Genomic DNA, 19,972 nt, shown 5'->3' with positions numbered 1-19,972 from the left:
CCCTCTGGTGTCAGGTTACTGTGGTTGGTGTGGCCCTTGTGGATAAACACAAGGGCGGAGGGAGGGAGCGAGGTTTTGATTTGCAAGTCGGGTTCCTGTTGATGCTCGAGGCGGCGTGTCGAGTGCAGGCAACTCTCCGTGCGTGTCTGTCAACTAGTCCTTGTAGAGGTGAGTTACGCGTTTGTGCATGCACCTTGTGTGCGCGCGTCTCTGTTTGCGTGTGCGCGTCTCTGCGTGCGCGGGGTTTCTGTTTGCGTGCGCGGGTTTCTGTTTGCGTGCGCGGGTTTCTGTTTGCGTTGTGCGCGGGGTCTCTGTTTGCGTGCGCGGGTCTCTGTTTGCGTGCGCGGGTCTCTGTTTGCGTGCGCGGGTCTCTGTTTGCGTGCGCGGGTCTCTGTTTGCGTGCGCGGGTCTCTGTTTGCGTGCGCGGGTCTCTGTTTGCGTGCGCGGGTCTCTGTTTGCGTGCGCGGGTCTCTGGCGGCGTACGCGCGCCCAGCACTGACCCTCCGACAGTGTGGCGTTCTGTCTGGGATCTGTCTCTTTCCCCCTCTGCTGTGCTCTTGCTCATTTTATTGATCTTCTAGTTTCCAGAGGATCTGTGTTGCATTGGGACCTGGAGCTGGGGAGGCGGTCGGGTTGGAAGCTGCCACAGGGATTTTCCTGCAGGCGACAGGGTTTCCATGGCAACTGGGCGAGCCAGCAGGGCGGTGTGGGCTGGGGTGCTGTGGGAAAGGCTGGAATGTCAGTTACTGTCTGCTCTGCCATGTCAGTCTTGGGCTGAAGAAGGGGTGACTGAATGGTGATGCAGAATGCAGGCTTCGCCCTAACACCTGGGAACGTTTGGCAGCCAGCGATAGGTGGGCAGCAAGTAGCTTGAACACTAAATCAGTCGGCAGGAGATGGTGTGGGCACTGTGCTCAGGGTTACTGCCCCTGTGCAATCAGGCATACATCCAGGGGCCTCAGCACTATCCCCAAGGCAGCAACAGGACAGCCTTTTGTCTGCTCCGCGCTCTGCATTTTAATCGCGTGAACAATGTCACAACTGGAGGGAAATGGAGTTTCCCAACCCTGGCAGAGGGTTAGATACAGAGTGAAGCTCCCTTTACACTGTCCCCATCAAACACTCCCAGGACAGGGACAGCAGGGGGTTAGATACAGAGTAAAGCTCCTCTACACTGTCCCCATCAAACACTCCCAGGACAGGGACAGCATGGGGTTAGATACAGAGTAAAGCTCCCTCTACACTGTCCCCCATCAAAACACTCCCAGGACAGGGACAGCACGGGGTTAGGTACAGAGTAAAGCTCCCTCTACGCTGTCCCCATCAAACACTCCCAGGACAGGTACAGCACGGGGTTAGATACAGAGTAAAGCTCCCTCTACACTGTCCTCCATCAAACACTCCCAGGACAGGTACAGCACAGGGTTAGATATAGAGTAAAGCTCCCTCTACACTGTCCCAGTTAAACATTCTGTTGGCCCTCTCTGTCTCTCCCCCCTCAGCAACCCCCCCTCTGTCTCTCCCTCCTCGGCACCCCCCCATCCCTCCCCCATCTACCCCCCCCCCACAACCTGGCCGCTCCCCCCCCCCCCCCCCCGTCTCTCCCCCCTAGGCCCCCCACTCTGTCTCTCCCCCCTAGGCCCCCCACTCTGTCTCTCCCCCCTAGGCCCCCCACTCCGTCTCTCCCCCCTAGGCCCCCCACTCCGTCTCTCCCCCCTAGGTCCCCCACTCCGTCTCTCCCCCCTAGGTCCCCCACTCCGTCTCTCCCCCCTAGGTCCCCCACTCCGTCTCTCCCCCCAGGCCCCCCACTCTGTCTCTCCCCCCCTAGGCCCCCCACTCTGTCTCTCCCCCCCTAGGCCCCCCACTCTGTCACTCCCCCCCTAGGCCCCCCACTCTGTCACTCCCCCCTAGGCCCCCACTCTGTCACTCCCCCCCTAGGCCCCCCACTCTGTCACTCCCCCCCTAGGCCCCCCACTCTGTCACTCCCCCCAGGTCTTCTCTGTCCCCTCCTTGGTCTCACCCCCTCGGCCCTGCTCTTTCCCCTCAGACCCCTCTCTCCCCACTCTTCAACTCAGCTTTCCTCCCTTAATCCCTCAGCATTCCCCCCTCCTCTGTCTGTCTGTCCCTCTGTCCCTTTTTCTCTCTTTCTTTCTCCGTCTCTGTCTGTCCTTCTCTGTCTCTGTCTCTCTGTCTCTGTCTCTCTGTCTCTATCTGTCTGTCTCTCTGTCTGTCTGTCTCTCTCTTCTCTCTCTCTCTCTGTCTGTCTCTCCCTCTCTCCGTCTCCCTCTCTCCGTCTCCCCCTTTCTCCGTCTCCCCCTTTCTCCGTCTCCCCCTTTCTCCGTCTCCCCCTTTCTCCGTCTCCCCCTTTCTCCGTCTCCCCCTTTCTCCGTCTCCCCCTTTCTCCGTCTCCCCCTTTCTCCGTCTCCCCCTTTCTCCGTCTCCCCCTTTCTCCGTCTCCCCCTTTCTCCGTCTCCCCATTTCTCCGTCTGTCTCTTTCTCCGTCTGTCTCTTTCTCCGTCTGTCTCTTTCTCCGTCTGTCTCTTTCTCCGTCTGTCTCTTCCTCCGTCTGTCTCTTTCTCCGTCTGTCTCTTTCTCCGTCTGTCTCTTTCTCTATCTTCCTGTCTCTTTCGCTCTCTGTTTCTCTGTCTATCTCTGTCTCTCTCTCTGTCTATCTCTGTCTATTTCTGTCTCTCTCTCTGTCTCTCTCTCTGTCTCTCTCTCTCGCTCTCTCTCTCTCTCTGTCTCTCTCTCTCTCTTTGTCTCTCTCTCTGAGTAAATAGTGATATGATTTTGTCATTTGTGGTCATACTTTTTATAAACCCACCATTTCTCCACAAAATTATAAACTGCACTAAGTCAGGCACTCTCTGTCTTTCTCTCTCTCTGTCTCTCTCCCTCTCTCACCACCCACCCCAACCTCCACCCCCCCACCCCCCCGACACCCCTCCTTCCCACCACCTTCCTCTCTCTCTACCTCCTTCTTTAAGACGCTGCTTAAGAACCGACCTCTTGCGACTGAGCTTTCGGTCGCGTGCCCCTGATATCTCCCGATGTGGCTCGGGGTCAGATTCTGCCTTAAAAAAACGCTCCTGCAAATTGCTTTGGGCAGCTTTTATCGAGTTACGGAGGCTACAGAAATGCAGCTTGTTGTTGGCTCTGGAAGGATTTTCCCGTCGGGTTATCTGTCGGGTAGCAGTCTGGCACTCTCAAGTCACCCAGGCCAATGGGAAGCAGCCATTCATTGAGGCGGAGGCTTGCGTGCAGCTGAGGGAGTGGTGTCTGCTGGAAGCTGTACTCGGTCAGAGGGGGGAGGGGGTGGGAGGTGTGTGTGGGTGGGAGAGAGCTGCGGCTTGCTGATTGAAGTCAGCGCTAACGTGTTCGTGTAGGTTGCTTTATAGCTCTTGTGTGTTCTGGCTGCTAACCAGCGCTGAACAACCGGTTAATAATTAATCCGTCATGCAGGGTTCGAGGCTGATCCTCCCAAAACAGTGTTAGCTGCCCGAGGTGCAGCATTTTAATCTCTGCCCTTGAACCTACCCCCTCGTCCATGCAGCCCCCACGGCCACAGCGGCATTGCCTACTTTAACCAGAGTGGTGAGAATGTGGAACCTGCTCCCTCGGCATTGACCCTCCCACGGTGCAGCGCTCCCTCAGCGCTGACCCTCCCATGGTGCGGCGCTCCCTCAGTGCTGACCCTCCCGCAGTGCGGCGCTCCCTCAGTGCTGACCCTCCTGCAGTGCGGCGCTCCCACAGTGTGGCGCTTCCTCAGCACTGACCCTCCCACAGTGCGGCGCTCCCTCAGCACTGACCCTCCTGCAGCGCGGCGCTCCCTCGGCACTGACCTTCCCGCAGTGCGGCGCTCCCTCGGCACTGACCCTCCCGCAGTGCGGCGCTCCCTCGGCACTGACTCTCCCACAGCGCAGCGCTCCCTCGGCATTGACCCTCCCGCAGCGCGGCGCTCCCTCGACACTGACCCTCCTGCAGTGCGGCGCTCCCTCAGCACTGACCCTCCCACAGTGCGGCGCTCCCTCGGCACTGACCCTCCCACAGTGTGGCACTCCCTCAGCACTGACCCTCCCGCAGTGCGGCGCTCCCTCGGCACTGACCCTCCCGCAGTGGGCGCTCCCTCAGCATTGACCCTCCTGCAGTGCGGCGCTCCCTTGGCACTGACCCTCCTGCAGTGCGGCGCTCCCACAGTGTGGCGCTTCCTCAGCACTGACCCTCCCACACTGTGGCACTCCCTCAGCACTGACCCTCCCACAGTGCGGCGCTCCCTCAGCACTGACCCTCCCACAGTGCGGCGCTCCCTCAGCACTGACCCTCCTGCAGCGCGGCGCTCCCTCGGCACTGACCTTCCCGCAGTGCGGCGCTCCCTCGGTACTGACCCTCCCGCAGTGCGGCGCTCCCTCGGCACTGACTCTCCCACAGCGCAGCGCTCCCTCAGCATTGACCCTCCCGCAGCGCGGTGCTCCCTCGACACTGACCCTCCTGCAGTGCGGCGCTCCCTCGGCACTGACCCTCCCACAGTGCAGCGCTCCCTCGGCACTGACCCTCCCACAGTGCGGCGCTCCCTCGGCACTGACCCTCCCGCAGTGGGCGCTCTCTCGGCACTGACCCTCCCGCAGTGCGGCGCTCCCTCGGCACTGACCCTCCCGCAGTGCGGCGCTCCCTCAGCACTGACCCTCCCGCAGTGCGGCACTCCCTCAGCACTGACCCTCCCGCAGTGCGGCGCTCCCTCGGTACTGATCCTCCCGCAGTGCAGCACTCCCTCAGCACTGACCCTCCCACAGTGCAGCGCTCCCTCGGCACTGACCCTCCCGCAGTGCGGCGCTCCCTCGGCACTGACCCTCCTGCAGTGTGGCGCTCCCTCAGCACTGACCCTCCCACAGTACAGCGCTCCCTCAGCAATGGAAGCGGACTGGTGGGTTCTAGTCTCTGCAGTGCACGATTGATCGCAGGACTCGAGGTAAGTGTGAGAACCACTGAGCCTCGGTTAAATAAGGAATCCCAAATGGTCACCACCTGCCGCCTTGCCTTTCCAGTTCCCCCATTACTCCAGCATTCAGCCCGACACAGCAGCGCCTTGCCTGCAATCCATCGTGAGGTGGGGTTGATTTTCCGAGGAAAAGGACGCTACGTTTTGAAAGGAAATTTGCAGTGACTCATTGACTGTGTATCCTCTCCTGCTGTGCCTGACTGATAGTGTTACAGTCAGCTGGGAGGGTGGGGATCCAGTCAAGGTTGTTCGTGGTGTCAGAGGATGGAGCAGGGAGGAAGTGGGGGCGCAGTACAGAAAGAGCGCGGGGGAGCATCAACAGAGCCGCCTGACACCCCCCCCCCCCATTAATGGCATCAGAATAATGAAGCAAAAATGGGATTAGAACACAAAATCACATCCAACTGAGCTCGACTACCTGGATAAACACGAACCGTCCGCCCTCCCCACTTTGGTCCCCCCTCCCGTCTTCCCCTGTTGCCCTTCGGCCCCCCCCGTCACCCCTGCCCTCCGCTTCTTCTGTCTCCTCTCCTCTCCCCTCTCCGCCTCTGCTGTTTTTAACACATGGTGGATGAGGACCGTCTGCTGATATTGTCGGCGTATCAAAGTGCCAGGCTGAGGGAGCATTCTGGAGCCACTGTTTCGGAGAGCTGTGGGATGCGCTGGGGAATGTGGCTCGGTACCTCGCCATGCTCCGGAGGTGAATGGTGTAACGGTTCAGTGACTGACATGTTATCTACCCCGCCTGCCAAGGTCTCCATTTTACACTGCTCCCATCCACCGTGTCGACGCAACAAGTCTTGACAAGCGGCTATTCGGGCCGTGCGGACATAGTGGGCACAGGCCGGCCTTTTAATCGCACACAATATTGAAAAACTCCTTCCACCTCCCATCTTGCACTTGGCAGAGATCGCTAACAGAATGCTTCACTGGAAGTGGCACTTGGTGAGGCTGCCAGGACAGCACAGGAGATGTGAGAGAGACAGTGTGAGGAAGCTGGGGATACCGTCAGTAACACAGGGTGCTGGGGGAGAGGGGTTACTGAGTGACAGTGTGAGGGAGCTGGATTAACATCAGTAGAGATACAGTCAGTAATACAGGGTGCTGGGGGGAGAGGGGGTTACTGAGTGACAGTGTGAGGGAGCTGGATTAACATCAGTAGAGAGACAGTCAGTAACACAGGGTGCTGGGGGGAGAGGGGTTACTGAGTGACAGTGTGAGGGAGCTGGATCAACATCAGTAGAGATACAGTCAGTAACGCAGGGTGCTGGGGGGAGAGGGGTTACTGAGTGACAGTGTGAGGGAGCTGGATTAACATCAGTAGAGATACAGTCAGTAACACAGGGTGCTGGGGGGAGAGGGGTTACTGAGTGACAGTGTGAGGGAGCTGGATTAACATCAGGAGAGAGACAGTCAGTAACACAGGGTGCTGGGGGGAGAGGGGTTACTGAGTGACAGTGTGAGGGAGCTGGATTAACATCAGGAGAGAGACAGTCAGTGACACGGTGGCAAGTGTGCAGGTTAGGGCAGTCAGACGATGGCATCTCGCAGCAAGTGCCCTACACCTTTTGCAGGCTGCCACCTGTGAAAGAAAAGGGTTGGGGTCCAGGGCGAGGGTCCCGACTGGGCTGACGGGTGGGCTTGTGAGCAAACAGAAGCAAAGCGAGTGTCGGTCCCGAATGCAGATGGTTTAATTTCTCCGAGCGGCGACGCAAGGCCTTGGGAAGTTAGTCCAGTTCAATCTGAGAGACGCTGAAGGGGGCGGGAGGTGTCCAGGGAGCGGGGCGGGGGTTGTTTTGTGTGTGTGTGGAGGAGGGGGAGCAGCATTCGAGTGTTTACATTCGCAAAGAGAATTGAAGGAGCCGGGAGTCGGATTCCTTTGTGCCTCAGCTGGAAGCGCTAACTCACCGCCGCAGATTTCAAGCCTTGGGATTTTCTTTTTGTTTTGGAGAACGGCTGAGAACTCAGCGACGTCTGGAGGAGAGGGGGAAGTTGCCACTCAAGATTCAGAGCGATTCTCACGTCTTGTCGTCAGGTCTTGGGCAGCGAGTTACTGAGGTGGGGGAGAAAGTGTTTTGGCAGAACGAGCCCCCAGCCCAAGGACAGTGTGAGAAAGAATATCAAACTCTGGTGGGGAGGGGGGGGAAGCGGTGAGAGCTGTGCTGGCCCTGGTGCACCGTCCTTGCGCTCGGTAAATGGCCAGCACTGGCTGCGCACTTTCTGCATTTGGTCCCTCAGTACTGTGTGCACACGCATGTGGCATGCACATGTTGGTGTGGTGTGTGCATCTGTGTGGGGTGCACTTCTGTGTCTATGCGGTTTGTGCGTCTCTGAGGGGTGCACATCTGTGGGCGTCTCTGAGGGGTGCGCGTCTGTGGGCGTTCCTGAGGGGTGCGCGTCTGTGGGCGTCTGTGAGGGGTGCACGTCTGTAAGGGGTGCACGTCTGTGGGTGTCTCTGAGGGGTGCGTGTCAGTGGGCATCTCTGAGGGGTGCGTTTCTGTGGGCGTCTCTGAGGGGTGCGTGTCTGTGGGCGTCCCTGAGGGGTGCGTGTCTGTGGGCGTCCCTGAGGGGTGCGCGTCTGTGGGCAACTCTGAGGGGTGCGCGTCTGTGGGCATCTGTGAGGGGTGCATGTCCGTGCAGGATGCGCGTCTGGGCATTGATGAGAGGTGTGCATTTATTGCCTGTGTACGGCTGAGGGTTGCATATCTGGGCGTCTGTGAGGGGTGAGCGTCTGTGCATCACGCGCGTCTGTGCTGTGCTGTGTGCATGTGCACGCAGTGTGTTCATGCAGTTTGTATGCAACTGCGTGTGAGGATTCCGGTCGAGAGTGAGGTGCCACTTTACCATGGAAATGCGGCATCCTGTTTCCCATCAGGCGCTATCTCCTGTCAGGGTGCTCGCAGGGAGGGGCCAGGACTACAGCTCTGTGGCGTGCGCACATGTCGTGAAGCCAAGGGACCCCAGTAAACGGTGAAGCAATAGGACGTGGCGGGGTTTTCTGCTGGAAGGTGATGCCTCACGCAACGGAATAGGACCGCCTCGAAGCCGGCAGTGGAATGAGGCAGTTGCTCTACGGGCAGGAGAAGCAGAGGCTTACTCGATACAGAGTTGGCGTCAGCTGCCTCGGTTCTGAGCAGGTTAAGCAGCCACTTCCTGCCTGTAATCTGCAGGCAACGGCAAGCGAGTCTCCACAGGATTGCAAAGCCCCATTCTGCTCCCCACATGCCTGTCAGCGAGCAGGCTGATTCTCCACATCACCAGTCAGTCCCTGACTTGGGCAGAATTCCTTCTGCAAGTCAGCCGATCCCGTTCCACTTCCCCTTCGCGGCCCCGGCCTGATCCAGGTCCCCGGCTCACATTCCTCCCGCTTCCCGTTTTCTCCTCCTGCTCTTCATTGGTGCAGAGATTTGTGGTTCCGAGCCACCGTTCCCTCCTGCGTTCCATAATCCAAGCCCGACACTCACTCACAGTGCTGAGGGAGCGCCGCACTGTGGGAGGGTCAGTGCTGAGGGAGCGCCGCACTGTGGGAGGGTCAGTGCTGAGGGAGCGCCGCACTGTGGGAGGGTCAGTGCTGAGGGGAGCGCCGCACTGTGGGAGGGTCAGCGCTGAGGGAGCGCCGCACTGTGGGAGGGTCAGTGCTGAGGGAGCGCCGCACTGTCACAGGGTCAGTGCTGAGGGAGCGCCGCACTGTGGGAGGGTCAGTGCTGAGGGAACGCCACACTGTGGGAGGGTCAGTGCTGAGGGAGCGCCGCACTGTGGGAGGGTCAGTGCTGAGGGAGCGCCGCACTGCGGGAGGGTCAGTGCTGAGGGAGTGCCACACTGTGGGAGGGTCAGTGCTGAGGGGGCGCCGCACTGTGGGAGGGTCAGTGCTGAGGGGGCGCTGCACTGTGGGAGGGTCAGTGCTGAGGGAGTGCCACACTGTGGGAGGGTCAGTGCTGAGGGAGTGCCGCACTGTGGGAGGGTCAGTGCTGAGGGAGCGCCGCACTGTGGGAGGGGTCAGCGCTGAGGGAGCGCCGCACTGTGGGAGGGTCAGTGCTGAGGGAGCGCCGCACTGTCACAGGGTCAGTGCTGAGGGAGCGCCGCACTGTGGGAGGGTCAGTGCTGAGGGAACGCCACACTGTGGGAGGGTCTGTGCTGAGGGAGCACCGCACTGTGGGGAGGGTCAGTGCTGAGGGGGCGCCGCACTGTGGGAGGGTCAGTGCTGAGGGGGCGCTGCACTGTGGGAGGGTCAGTGCTGAGGGAGTGCCACACTGTGGGAGGTCAGTGCTGAGGGAGTGCCGCACTGTGGGAGGGTCAGTGCTGAGGGAGTGCCACACTGTGGGAGGGTCAGTGCTGAGGGAGTGCTGCACTGTTGGCGGGTCAGCACCGAGGGAATGCTGCATTGTCAAAAGGTCAGTGCTGTGGGAGTGGTGCACTGTTGGAGGGTCAGTCCTGAGGGAGCGCCGCACTGTTGGGAGGGTCAGTGCTGTGGCAGCGCTGTACCGTGGGAGGGTCAGTGCTGAGGGAGCGCCGCACTGTGAGAGGGTCAGTGCTGAGGGAGTGCCACACTGTGGGAGGGTCAGCGCTGAGGGAGTGCTTCACTGTGGGAGTGTCAGCGCTGAGGGAGCGCCGCACTGTGGGAATGTCAGCGCTGAGGGAGCGCTGCACTGTTGGAGGATCAATTTCCCCTGTGTCCTGGGGAGCCTATATTTATCCTTCAACCAACGTCACTTTTTAAAAGAAAACAAAATCTATGAGATTGATCATTGCTGACTATGGGATCTTGCTGTTCCTAACTTGGCTGCTGCGTTTTCTGCATTAAAACTAGTGACTGCACTTTGCAAACACTCCTTCATTGGCTGTGAGACGATTGATGGGTCCTTGGGTGAGCAGTAGGGGAAATCGCAATGTAACCCACGTCACCGACACGCTCCCCGGACTCACTTTCTCTCTCTTTCTCTCTCCGTGCTCAGCTCTGCCCGGGTGGAGGGGGGGGAGGGGAGTTGAACAGGACTCTGCCGCTCCTTATTCGGGTGTGGTTGCCTGGACAACACTCTCCACCCCTCTCCCTGGCGCCTGAGGCAGAGTGGATCAGCAAGGACATGTCAGCGTGCTGGATTCATTGATCATGTTGACTGGCAGTAGGTGGTCCGCGTGTTTCACTGCAGGTGGTCTTGAGGGACCCTCCAACCTACCCTCACCATTGTCCGAGTCTCTCTCTCTGTCTCTCCCCATTCCCCAGTCTACCTCTCTCTCACATTCTCAGGCTGTGTGTTTCTCTGTGTCGCTCTCTCTCTCTCTCACATACATTCTCGCTCACTCTCGCTCTGTCTCTCTCTCTCTCCCTCTCACAAATGCTGTCTCTGTGTCTCTCACTCTCGCTGTCTCTGTGTCTCTCACTCTCTCTGTCTTTCTCTCTCTCTCTCTCTCTCCCCCTCTGTCCCTGTGTGTGTTACTCCCTCTCTCTCTCACACATACTGTTTATGTCTCTCTGTCTCGTGCTCTGTTTCTATTTCTCTGTGTCGTGCTCTCTCTCGCACGCACCCTCGCTTTCTTTCACTTTGTGTCTCTCTGTCCCTGTATCTCTTCCTCCCACTCTTTTTTCTCTGTTTCTCTCACTCTCACACTCTGTATCGCGAGCAATTTCTCACTTTGTCTTATCTCTCTCTCACGCACACTCACCGTCCCATGCCCTCGCCCCACTCTATGACTCTGTCTCTCAATCTGCCTGTGTGTCAGTTCTCACTCTGTCGCCCCTCCCCTTCAATTGCCCGTTCCCCCCTTTCCATGTTTGTGTCTCTGCCGGTTCTGTGTCTCGGTCTCTCTCTCTCTGTGTCTCGGTCTCTCTCTGAGTCTTGATCTCTCTCTCTGAGTCTCGGTCTCTCTCTCTGAGTCTCGGTCTCTCTCTCTGTGTCTCGGTCTCTGTCTCTCTCTGAGTCTCGGTCTCTCTCTCTGTGTCGTGGTTTCTCTCTCTGTGTCTCGGTCTCGGCCTCTCTCTCCCTCTGTGTCTCGGTCTCTCTCTCCCTCTGTATCTCGGTCTCTCTCTCCCCTCTGTGTCTCGTGTCTCTCTCTCTCTCTGTGTCTCGGTCTCTCTCTCTCTCTGTCTCGGTCTGTCTCTCTCTCTCTGTGTCTCGGTCTCTCTCTCTCTCTGTGTCTCGGTTTCTCTCTCTCTCTGTGTCTCGTTTCTCTCTCTCTCTGTGTCTCGTCTCTCTCTCTCTCTCTGTCTCGGTCTCTCTCTCTCTCTGTGTCTCGGTCTCTCTCCCTTTCTGTGTCTCGGTCTCTCTCTCTCTCTCTGTGTCTCAGTCTGGGTCTCTCTCTCTCTGTGTCTTGGTCTCTCTGTCTCTCGGTCTCTCTCTCTCTCTCTCTGTGTCTCGGTCACTCTCTCTCTCTGTGTCTCGGTCTCTCTCTCTCTCTGTGTCTCGGTCTCTCTCTCTCTCTCTGTGTCTCTGTCTCTCTCTCTCTCTCTCTCTGTGTCTTGGCTTGGGTCTCTGTCTCTCTGTGTCTCGGTCTCTCCCTCTCTCTCTCTCTCTCTGTGTCTCGGTCTCTCCATCTCTCTCTCTCTCTCTCTGTGTCTCTCCCCTCTCTCTGTGTCTCTCCCCCTCTCTCTGTGTCTCTCCCTCTCCCTCTGTGTCTCGGTCTGTCTCTCTCTGTGTCTCGGTCTCCCTCCGTCTCTCTCTCTCTCTACACCCCTCTCTCTGTGCATCTCTCTCGTCTGCCCCCCTCTCTCTCTCTCTGCCCCTCTCTTCTCTCTCTGCGCCCCTCTCTCTCTTTCTCTGCCCCCCTCTCTCTCTCTCTCTGCCTCCTCCTCTCTCTGCCCTCTCTCTCTCTGCCCCCCCCACCGCTCTCTCTGCCCCCCCCACCGCTCTCTCTGCCCCCCCCACCGCTCTCTCTCCCCCCTCACCGCTCTCTCTGCCCCCCCCACCGCTCTCTCTGCCCACCCCACCGCTCTCTCTCTGCCCCCCCACCACCGCTCTCTCGCCCCCCCACCGCTCTCTCTGCCCCCCCCCACAGCTCTCTCTGCCCCCCCCCCACCGCTCTCTCTGCCCCCCCCCACCGCTCTCTCTGCCCCCCCCCACCGCTCTCTCTGCCTCTCCCGCTCTCTCTCTCTGTCTCTCTGCCCCCCTCTCTCTCTCTCTGTCTCTCTGCCCCCCCCTCTCTCTCTCCCTTTACCTCTTACTTCACACTGTCTCTCTCTCTCTGCCCCTCTCTCTCTCTCTCTGCCTCTCTCTCTCTCTCTCCTGTATGGTTGGTTTGTGTATGGGTTTTGTTTTTATTGAATGACCTCCTCTGTCTATTTGTGCTTTCGTCAGTGAACATTAACCCTTCCTTCCTTCCTTCCTTCTGAGAGCTTGCCCGAGCATGGCTGGTTTTGTAAAGAGGCTGGTTTGCATGACACCGGGTGGCCTGGGTAGGAGATTTCATCCTTCAGGCTGTTAGGTTTGCACCAATGGGAAGTGGTTTATTTGTCGTTTCAACTGCCCAGCGTACTGCTTTACAGTTGGAGGGTGTCCACCAAAGTCGGAAATAATGAGAGGCAACCAAGCTATAAAATGTGGAGTTCTCCACTCCCCTACTCATTTCCAATTTATCTCAACCTGAGAGGACACATTGGCCAGGGGAATGGCACGTCTGCCAGAAAGATCCAACTCCCTCAGCACTGTCCGTCCCACAGTGCACCGTTCCTCGGCACTCACCCTCCCACAGTGCGGCTTCCCCTTGGCACTGACCCTCCCACAGTGCACCGTTCCCTTGGCACTGACCCACAGTGTGGCGCTCCCTCAGCACTGACCCTCCAAAGCGCGGTGCGACGCTCCCTCAGCACTGACCCTCCACAGCGCGGTGCGGCGCTCCCCTCAGCACTGACCCTCCCACAGTGCGGCGCTCCCTCAGCACTGACCCTCCCCACAGTGCGGCGCTCCCTCAGCACTGACCCTCCCACAGTGCAGCGCTCCCTCAGCACTGACCCTCCCACAGTACTGCAGTCCCTCGGCACTGATCCTCTGACAATGCAGCACTCCCATGGCACTGACCCTCCGACTACAGTGCGGCATTCCCAAGGCACTGACCTTCTGATCGTGCAGCACCCCGTCAGCAGTGACCCTCCGACAGTGCAGCACTCCCTCAGCACTGACCCTGTGACAGTGCGGCGCTCCCTCAGCACTGACCCTGTGACAGTGCGGCGCTCCCTCAGCACTGACCTGTGACAGTGCGGCGCTCCCTCAGCACTGACCCTGTGACAGTGCGGCGCTCCCTCAGCACTGACCCTCCCACAGTGCGGCGCTCCCTCAGCACTGACCCTGTGACAGTGCGGCGCTCCCTCAGCACTGACCCTGTGACAGTGCGGCGCTCCCTCAGCACTGACCCTGTGACAGTGCGGCGCTCCCTCAGCACTGACCCTGTGACAGTGCGGCGCTCCCTCAGCACTGACCCTCCCACAGTGCGGCGCTCCCTCAGCACTGACCTTCCCACAGTGCGGCGCTCCCTCGGCACTGACCCTCCCACAGTGCGGTGCTCTCTGGGCGCTGACCCTCGGACTCTGCAACACTTCCTCGGCACTGACCCTCCCACAGTGCGGCACTCCCTCGGCACTGACCCTCGGACTCTGCAACACTCCCTTGGCACTGACCCTCTGACATTTGGCTTAATTTTGGCAGCGGGTTTGAGGGGGTGGAATTGTTGAGTGAATGAAGTGTGTGGTATCCGGGGCTCGGCATGCCCCCCCACCCCCCCATGTCCTACTACCACCCCCCACGCCCTACAACCCCCGGACTATTGAGACACACGCACGACAGGTCGACGAGCAATTCGGGCGGCCCCTAAGTGAACTCCAGGGTGTGGGTGTGAGTCAGCAGGCCCTGCTGGCTTCTCACTGCTTCCACCAGATGTCAGGGGGTGGTGACTGTACAACCCGTGCAGTTCCTTGCACACTAGCATCAGTGCTGAGAGCTGTCTGTGGCCACGGCTGCGTCGCAGACTTTCCCTCGAGCCTTGTGAGTACTGTAACCGTCCCTCTGTGGTCGGGGGTGGCAGAGACATGTGTTTGATTGAGCGCTCCCAGTGGGTGGGTGGGAGTTTGTGTGTGCGTGTGTGTGTGCGTGTGTGTGTGTGTGTGTGTATTGGATCTTTGAGCTGCCTCACTGCGCTGTCGGTCTAGCCTCTCCGCAGCAGCGATTGTGTTCTGTCCTCGGGTACTTTCCCAGAGTCGCACGCTTCCAGCTCAGCGCGGTCACACTATCTGCCTGCCTCCCCACCTCCCCTTGCTGTCGTTTCCACCTCGGGCCTCTCAACCTTGGGGGAGGGAGGCAGAGCTGCCACTCTCCCCAGGCAACACCTGCCACACAGGACAAGTGTCTCAGGGCTATTTGACTGCAGGGAGTGTCGCCGCTGACCAAACCCCCACAAACACGTGTGTGTGTGTATGTGTGTTCACACCTACCGGTGTGTCCGGGTACATGCACCCCACCAGTGGGTATTGACTGAGACTCGGTCCCTTCTCTCTCTGATTCCAGAACTTGGAGGGTTGAATTGTGACGGACAACTGTGAGGTTGGGCATGAGGCAGCTGGAGGTTTCCTGTCGCGTTTCTCCCCCGCCTGTCATTCAGCTTGCCGATGTGCATTGGATGCAGCGACTCATTGCAATCGCGTTAACTCCAGTGACCCGTGCAATGAATGGGCCAATTGTCATTTCAGAGAGGAGAGAGAGAGCGAGAGAGAGAGAGTGGAGCCTTTTCCTCCAGCCTCTTTCACAAGCTGAGGCACGGACCTAAGCGCCTCACAGCTACTGAAAGGACTTGTCGAAGCAGAGGTCAGCGTGCTCATGTAGGAAGCACACTGCCAGCTCTGCGCAGAGCAAGATCTCACGAGCGGCGGTGAGATAATACCATAGTTAATTTCGGTCGTTTCTCCAGCGTTCACTGTCGGACCCCCAGGCACCCTGCTGCTCTTCCAATTCAACACCCCTCGGCATTGGCATGCGGCAGTCCCTCAGCACTGAACCCTCCGACAGCGTGGTGCTCCCTCGATACTGACCCTCCATCAGTGCGGCGCTCCCTCAGCACTGACCCCTCCGACAGCGTGGTGCTCCCTCGATACTGACCCTCTGTCAGTGCGGCACTCCCTCAGCACTGACCCCTCTGACAGCGTGGTGCTCCCTCGATACTGACCCTCCGTCAGTGCGGCGCTCCCTCAGCACTGACCCCTCCGACAGTGCAGCGCTCCCTCGACACTGATTTTCCGACAGCACGGTGCTCCCTCAGCACCGACCCTCCCACAATGCGGTGCTCCCTCAGCACTGACCCTCCCACAGTGCGGCGCTCCCTCAGCACTGACCCCTCCGACAGTGCAGCGCTCCCTCGACACTGATTTTCACAGTGCGGCGCTCCCTCAGCACTGACCCCTCCGACAGTGCAGCGCTCCCTCGACACTGATTTTCCGACAGCACGGTGCTCCCTCAGCACCGACCCTCCCACAATGCGGTGCTCCCTCAGCACTGACCCTCCCACAGTGCGGCACTCCCTCAGCACTGACCCTCCCACAGTGCGGCACTCCCTCAGCACTGACCCTTCCACAGTGCGGCGCTCCCTCGGCACTGACCCTCCCACAGTGCGGCGCTCCCTCGGCACTGACCCTCCCACAGTGCGGCGCTCCCTCGGCACTGACCCTCCCACAGTGTGGCGCTCCCTCGGCACTGACCCTCCCACAGTGCGGCGCTCCCTCGGCACTGACTTTCCAACAGGACGGAGCTCCCTCGGCACTGACCCTCCCACAGTGCGGCGCTCCGTCGGCACTGACCCTCCCACGGTGCGGCGCTCCGTCGGCACTGACCCTCCCACGGTGCGGCGCTCCGTCGGCACTGACCCTCCCACGGTGCGGCGCTCCCTCGGCACTGACCCTCCCACGGTGCGGCGCTCCCTCGGCACTGACCCTCCCACGGTGCGGCGCTCCCTCGGCACTGACCCTCCCACGGTGCGGCGCTCCCTCGGCACTGACCCTCCCACGGTGCGGCGCTCCCTCGGCACTGACCCTCCCACGGTGCGGCGCTCCCTCGGCACTGATCCTCCCACGGTGCGGCGCTCCCTCGGCACTGACCCTCCCACAGTGCGGCGCTCCCTCGGCACTGACCCAGTGCCTGGATTGTGTGGATCGGGTGTTTGGAGCACGGGCTCAAACATATGACGTTTGGATTTGGAAATGAGAGTGAGTCTGTAAGATGAGCTTTGTGCGGTTGTGATAATGCTGGGATGGTTCTCGTTGGTGTGTCTGCCCTCCGGTTGTTCAGTGATGTAGACAAGCACAGGCAGGCCAAGGGAGCGCACTAGTGGTTTGAACAGGAAATTGCACCTCAGTCGGATTGGAAGCTGGGGACAACCAGTAGGGACGTGTCAGAGCAGGGTGTTTAAAAATGATAGCCTTTCAGGATGTCCGAGATGTACTGGCAGTGCCTTGGTGCTTGTGATTCAGCTTGAAGCACTGGAAAGTCCTTAGCCCAATGATAAGCAGTATTGTACGGGGTTGAATCTCAAAATCCCATCACAATCGGAAGCAAACAGGTTGTGGATCAGAGATTCCGATTGGAACTAATGAGACTGAGTTTATCTATCTTCTTGTGGATGTTGTTTGAGGGATATTTCCATGGTAGTAGTGATACGATGTTCTACAGTCACCTGGGGCCCTCAGAGTGCAGCGCTCCCTCGGCACTGAACCTCCCACAGTGCGGCACTCCGTCGGCACTGACCCTCCGACAATGTGGCGCTCCCTCAGCACTGAGCCTCCCACAGTGCGGCGCTCCCTCAGCACTGAGCCTCCCGCAGTGCGGCGCTCTCTCAGCACTGAGCCTCCCGCAGTGCGGCGCTCTCTCAGCACTGAGCCTCCCACAGTGCGGCGCTCCCTCAGCACTGAGCCTCCCGCAGTGCGGCGCTCTCTCAGCACTGAGCCTCCCACAGTGCGGCACTCCCTCAGCATTGAGCCTCCCACAGTATGGCGCTCCCTCGACACCGAGCCTCCTACAGTGTGGCCCTCCCACAGTATGGCACTCCCTCGACACTGAGCCTCCTACAGTACGGCGCTCCCTCAGTGTTGAGCCTCCCACAGTGCGGCGCTCCCCTGGCACTGACTCTCCCACAGTACAGTTGGATTTGGGGTTAGAACCTACAGTTTAGGCAGTCTATGCACCTTGATGCAAGCTGCAGGACCCCGAGATGCCAATGGTCACAGAGGGCAAAGTGTGGATGTCTGATGGAGTGATTTTTTTGTGGTTTTAGGGATTTGGATGCTTGCATCAAGTGAATATTATAATGCACTCAGGTTTCAGAAGATAAGTGAAGACAAGAACAAGGTAATTCCACCTTTTTTTCACTTTCTCCAGCAAATCTAATGGCAAAAATGGTGCGAATAAGGAGGGTAAAACTCGTTGCTGTGGGTCTTTGACCTGGACATCTGCCAGCCTGGGTCACGCCTTACTCATCTTGACAGCAGCATTGGCTTCAGAATTGGTCAGGGTGTTGAAGAGGCTGTTCACTGTTTCTGACTTCACACATGTCCTCCCTCAGTGCAGCCCTCCCTGTCTCTAACACCCTCCAGCTCCTACACCCCTCCCTATCTCTGTACCCTCCTCCAGCTCCTAAACCCCTCCATATCTCTGTAACCTCCTCCAGTCCCTACACCCCTCCCTATCTCTGTGACCTCCTCCAGCCCCTACAACCCTCCCCATCACTGTGACTTCCTCAGCCCCAATAACCCTCCCATCTCTGTAACCTCCTCCAGCCCCAATAACCCTCCCATCACTGTGACCTCCTTCAGCCCCGACACTCCCCTTATCTCTGTGGCCTCCTCCAGCCTGTGCAACCCTCCCTATTTCTGTAACCTCCTCCAGCCTCTACAACCCTCCCCATCACTGTGACCTCCTTCAGCCCCGACACTCCCCTTATCTCTGTAACCTCCTCCAGCCCCGTGCAACCCTCCCTATCTCTGTGACCTCCTCCAGCCCTACAATCCTCCTATCCCTGGAACCTCCTCCAGCCTGTACAACCCTTCCTATCTCTGCAACCTGCAAGCAAAAAGTTGGCATAAATGGGTCTTTTTTTTGATTGGCAATCATTGATTACTGGGATTCTGCAGGGATCTGTGCTCGAACCCCAACTGTTCACATTATGTATTCATGATTTGGAAGAGGGAACTGAATGTATTATGTCTATATTGTCAGGTGATATAAAGTTAGGTGGGAGGGTGAGCTATGAGGAGGATGCAGAGATGCTCCAGTATGATTGGATAGGCTGAATGTGTGGGTATCTGCATGGCAGGTGCAGTATAACGTGGATAAATGTGAAGTTATCCACTTTGGTGGCATTAATAGGAAGACATTATTTACTTGAATGGGTATAAATTGAGAGAGGTGGATACTCAGTGAGATCTTGGAGTCCTCATGCATCACTCACTGAAAGAAAGCGCGCAGGTACAGCAGGCCATAGAGAAAACAAATGGTATATTGGCTTTCGTAGCGAGAGGATTTAAGTGTAGGAATAGGGATGTTTTTACAGCAATTGTATAGGGTGTTGTTGAGTCCACACCTGGAGTATTGTGTGCAGTTTTGGTGTCCTTATCTGAGGAAGGATGTCCTTGCTATAGAGGGAGTACAGCGAAGGTTTAACCAGGTCTGTCATATGAAGAGGAACTAAGCCAGTTTAGGATTATATTCACTGGAGTTTAGAAGAGTGACGGGGGGACCTCATAGAAACTTATAAAATTCTAACAGGGTTAGCCAAGGTAGATTCAGAAAGAATGTTCCCAATGGTGGGGGAGTCCAGAACGAAGGGGTCATAGTTTGAGGATAATGGGTGAACCTTTTAGAACTGAAGTGAGGAGAAGTTTCTTCACCAGCAGGGCTGTTCCCTCCCAATGGGAAAGCAAACCATACCTCCCTCCCCCCTCCGGCCCTGCCCAGCATTTTGGCTTGCGTGCTTTGCATATTACCCGACAAAATGTGTGTAAGTGTGCATCGTGCAACGTTCAAATCTGAGTTGGCAATGTTTCAATGTGAGTCAGTCTCCTTCAGTGTCTGACTGGCGGTGCCTCAGTCCGTATGCCAAGGCGGGTTATGTTTACACCGCATGTTTGTATTCAACCCTGTGTGTTCCCAGTTGTGGGTGGCCAGGAGGAGGGTTTTGTATTACTTAGAGCTCCTTGCCGTGCCATGGAGAGGGAGAGCCTGAGAAAGCGACCTCTTTGCCTCCGTCCGTCCCCCCCTCCAAAAGCTTGAAGGCGTCCCTCAGCCTGCAGTCCTTGGGCCTGAGCGCACACCAGTCCGCAACTCTCGGGTTTCGGGTGATTTTAGCGCCAGAGGACCCCTTGGTTCAGGGCAGACCGAGGTGCAAGGTGGCTGGGAACGCAGGCTGCGGAGAATACAGTGTCACGAAGCCACGCGGGTCAAAGCCAGGATAAAATCGTGGATCTCAGGGAGGGGGAAGGCACGTCCCTGAAGAAGGGAGGTCTCTCTCTCACCCTCCCTCCCCACCTTCATGTTCCACTTGGGCCACCTCAATGGCAGTGGATGGGTGTGGGGTGAGCCGCTGGACAGATCGGGTGGGAGGGTGGGGTGGGAAGCCTTTCTCACCACTCGCTAAGCTACGTTTGCTTTGCAAGCGGTGGCGACAGGGCCTGCCTGAGCACAGTGATTCGCCTGCTGAGCAAGGCGTCCTTATCAGAGGAAGTCACACTGGAGCGCTCTCACAGTGCTGTGGTCAGGCTGCGCCTCCAGCACCGTGCGGAGGCATACTGGATGCGACAGGGACAGGGGTGGGGAAGCATGGCACGCCCTGCTGCCAGTTCCAGCAGAATGCAGACGTCAGAGCATCGTGCAAGAAAGCCCCATTCCTCTCCTGTCACGACAAACGATTAGTTCTGCTCCCACCATCAATCGCCCCCTCCCCACCCCGGGACTGAAAACACAAGGTCGCTTGAAAGAGATGATTCCAGTTCCGGGAGGTGGGTGGGTGTGCTGA

The 19,972-nt window shown here is 58.4% G+C and overlaps 1 protein-coding gene across 12 annotated transcripts in view; it reads left to right on the top strand.

Moving 5' to 3' along the window:
* Positions 1-88: 88 nt before the first annotated feature.
* The window catches only part of LOC145339620 (uncharacterized), an 83,289-nt gene continuing 63,405 nt past the window's right edge, over positions 89-19,972 (top strand). For 3 of the 12 annotated variants that reach the window (XM_080184131.1, XM_080184120.1, XM_080184122.1), the window contains exons 1-2: positions 9,952-10,116; positions 17,237-17,310. The gene's annotated coding sequence lies outside the window, so the exon portion shown is untranslated. Of the gene's footprint in view, positions 169-6,881; positions 7,055-9,804; positions 10,117-13,751; positions 13,966-17,236; positions 17,311-19,972 lie in introns of those variants that run through there. The other 9 variants (XM_080184130.1, XM_080184126.1, XM_080184123.1 and 6 more) reach the window with 8 other exon arrangements.

This window comes from Carcharhinus amblyrhynchos, unplaced genomic scaffold (genome assembly GCF_965287045.1).
Source record: "Carcharhinus amblyrhynchos unplaced genomic scaffold, sCarAmb.v2.hapA chromosome_573, whole genome shotgun sequence".
NCBI classification, from domain to species: domain Eukaryota; kingdom Metazoa; phylum Chordata; class Chondrichthyes; order Carcharhiniformes; family Carcharhinidae; genus Carcharhinus; species Carcharhinus amblyrhynchos.
The sequence above is the reverse complement of the archived record's forward strand: the minus strand, read 5'-3'. Positions and strand labels throughout refer to the sequence as shown.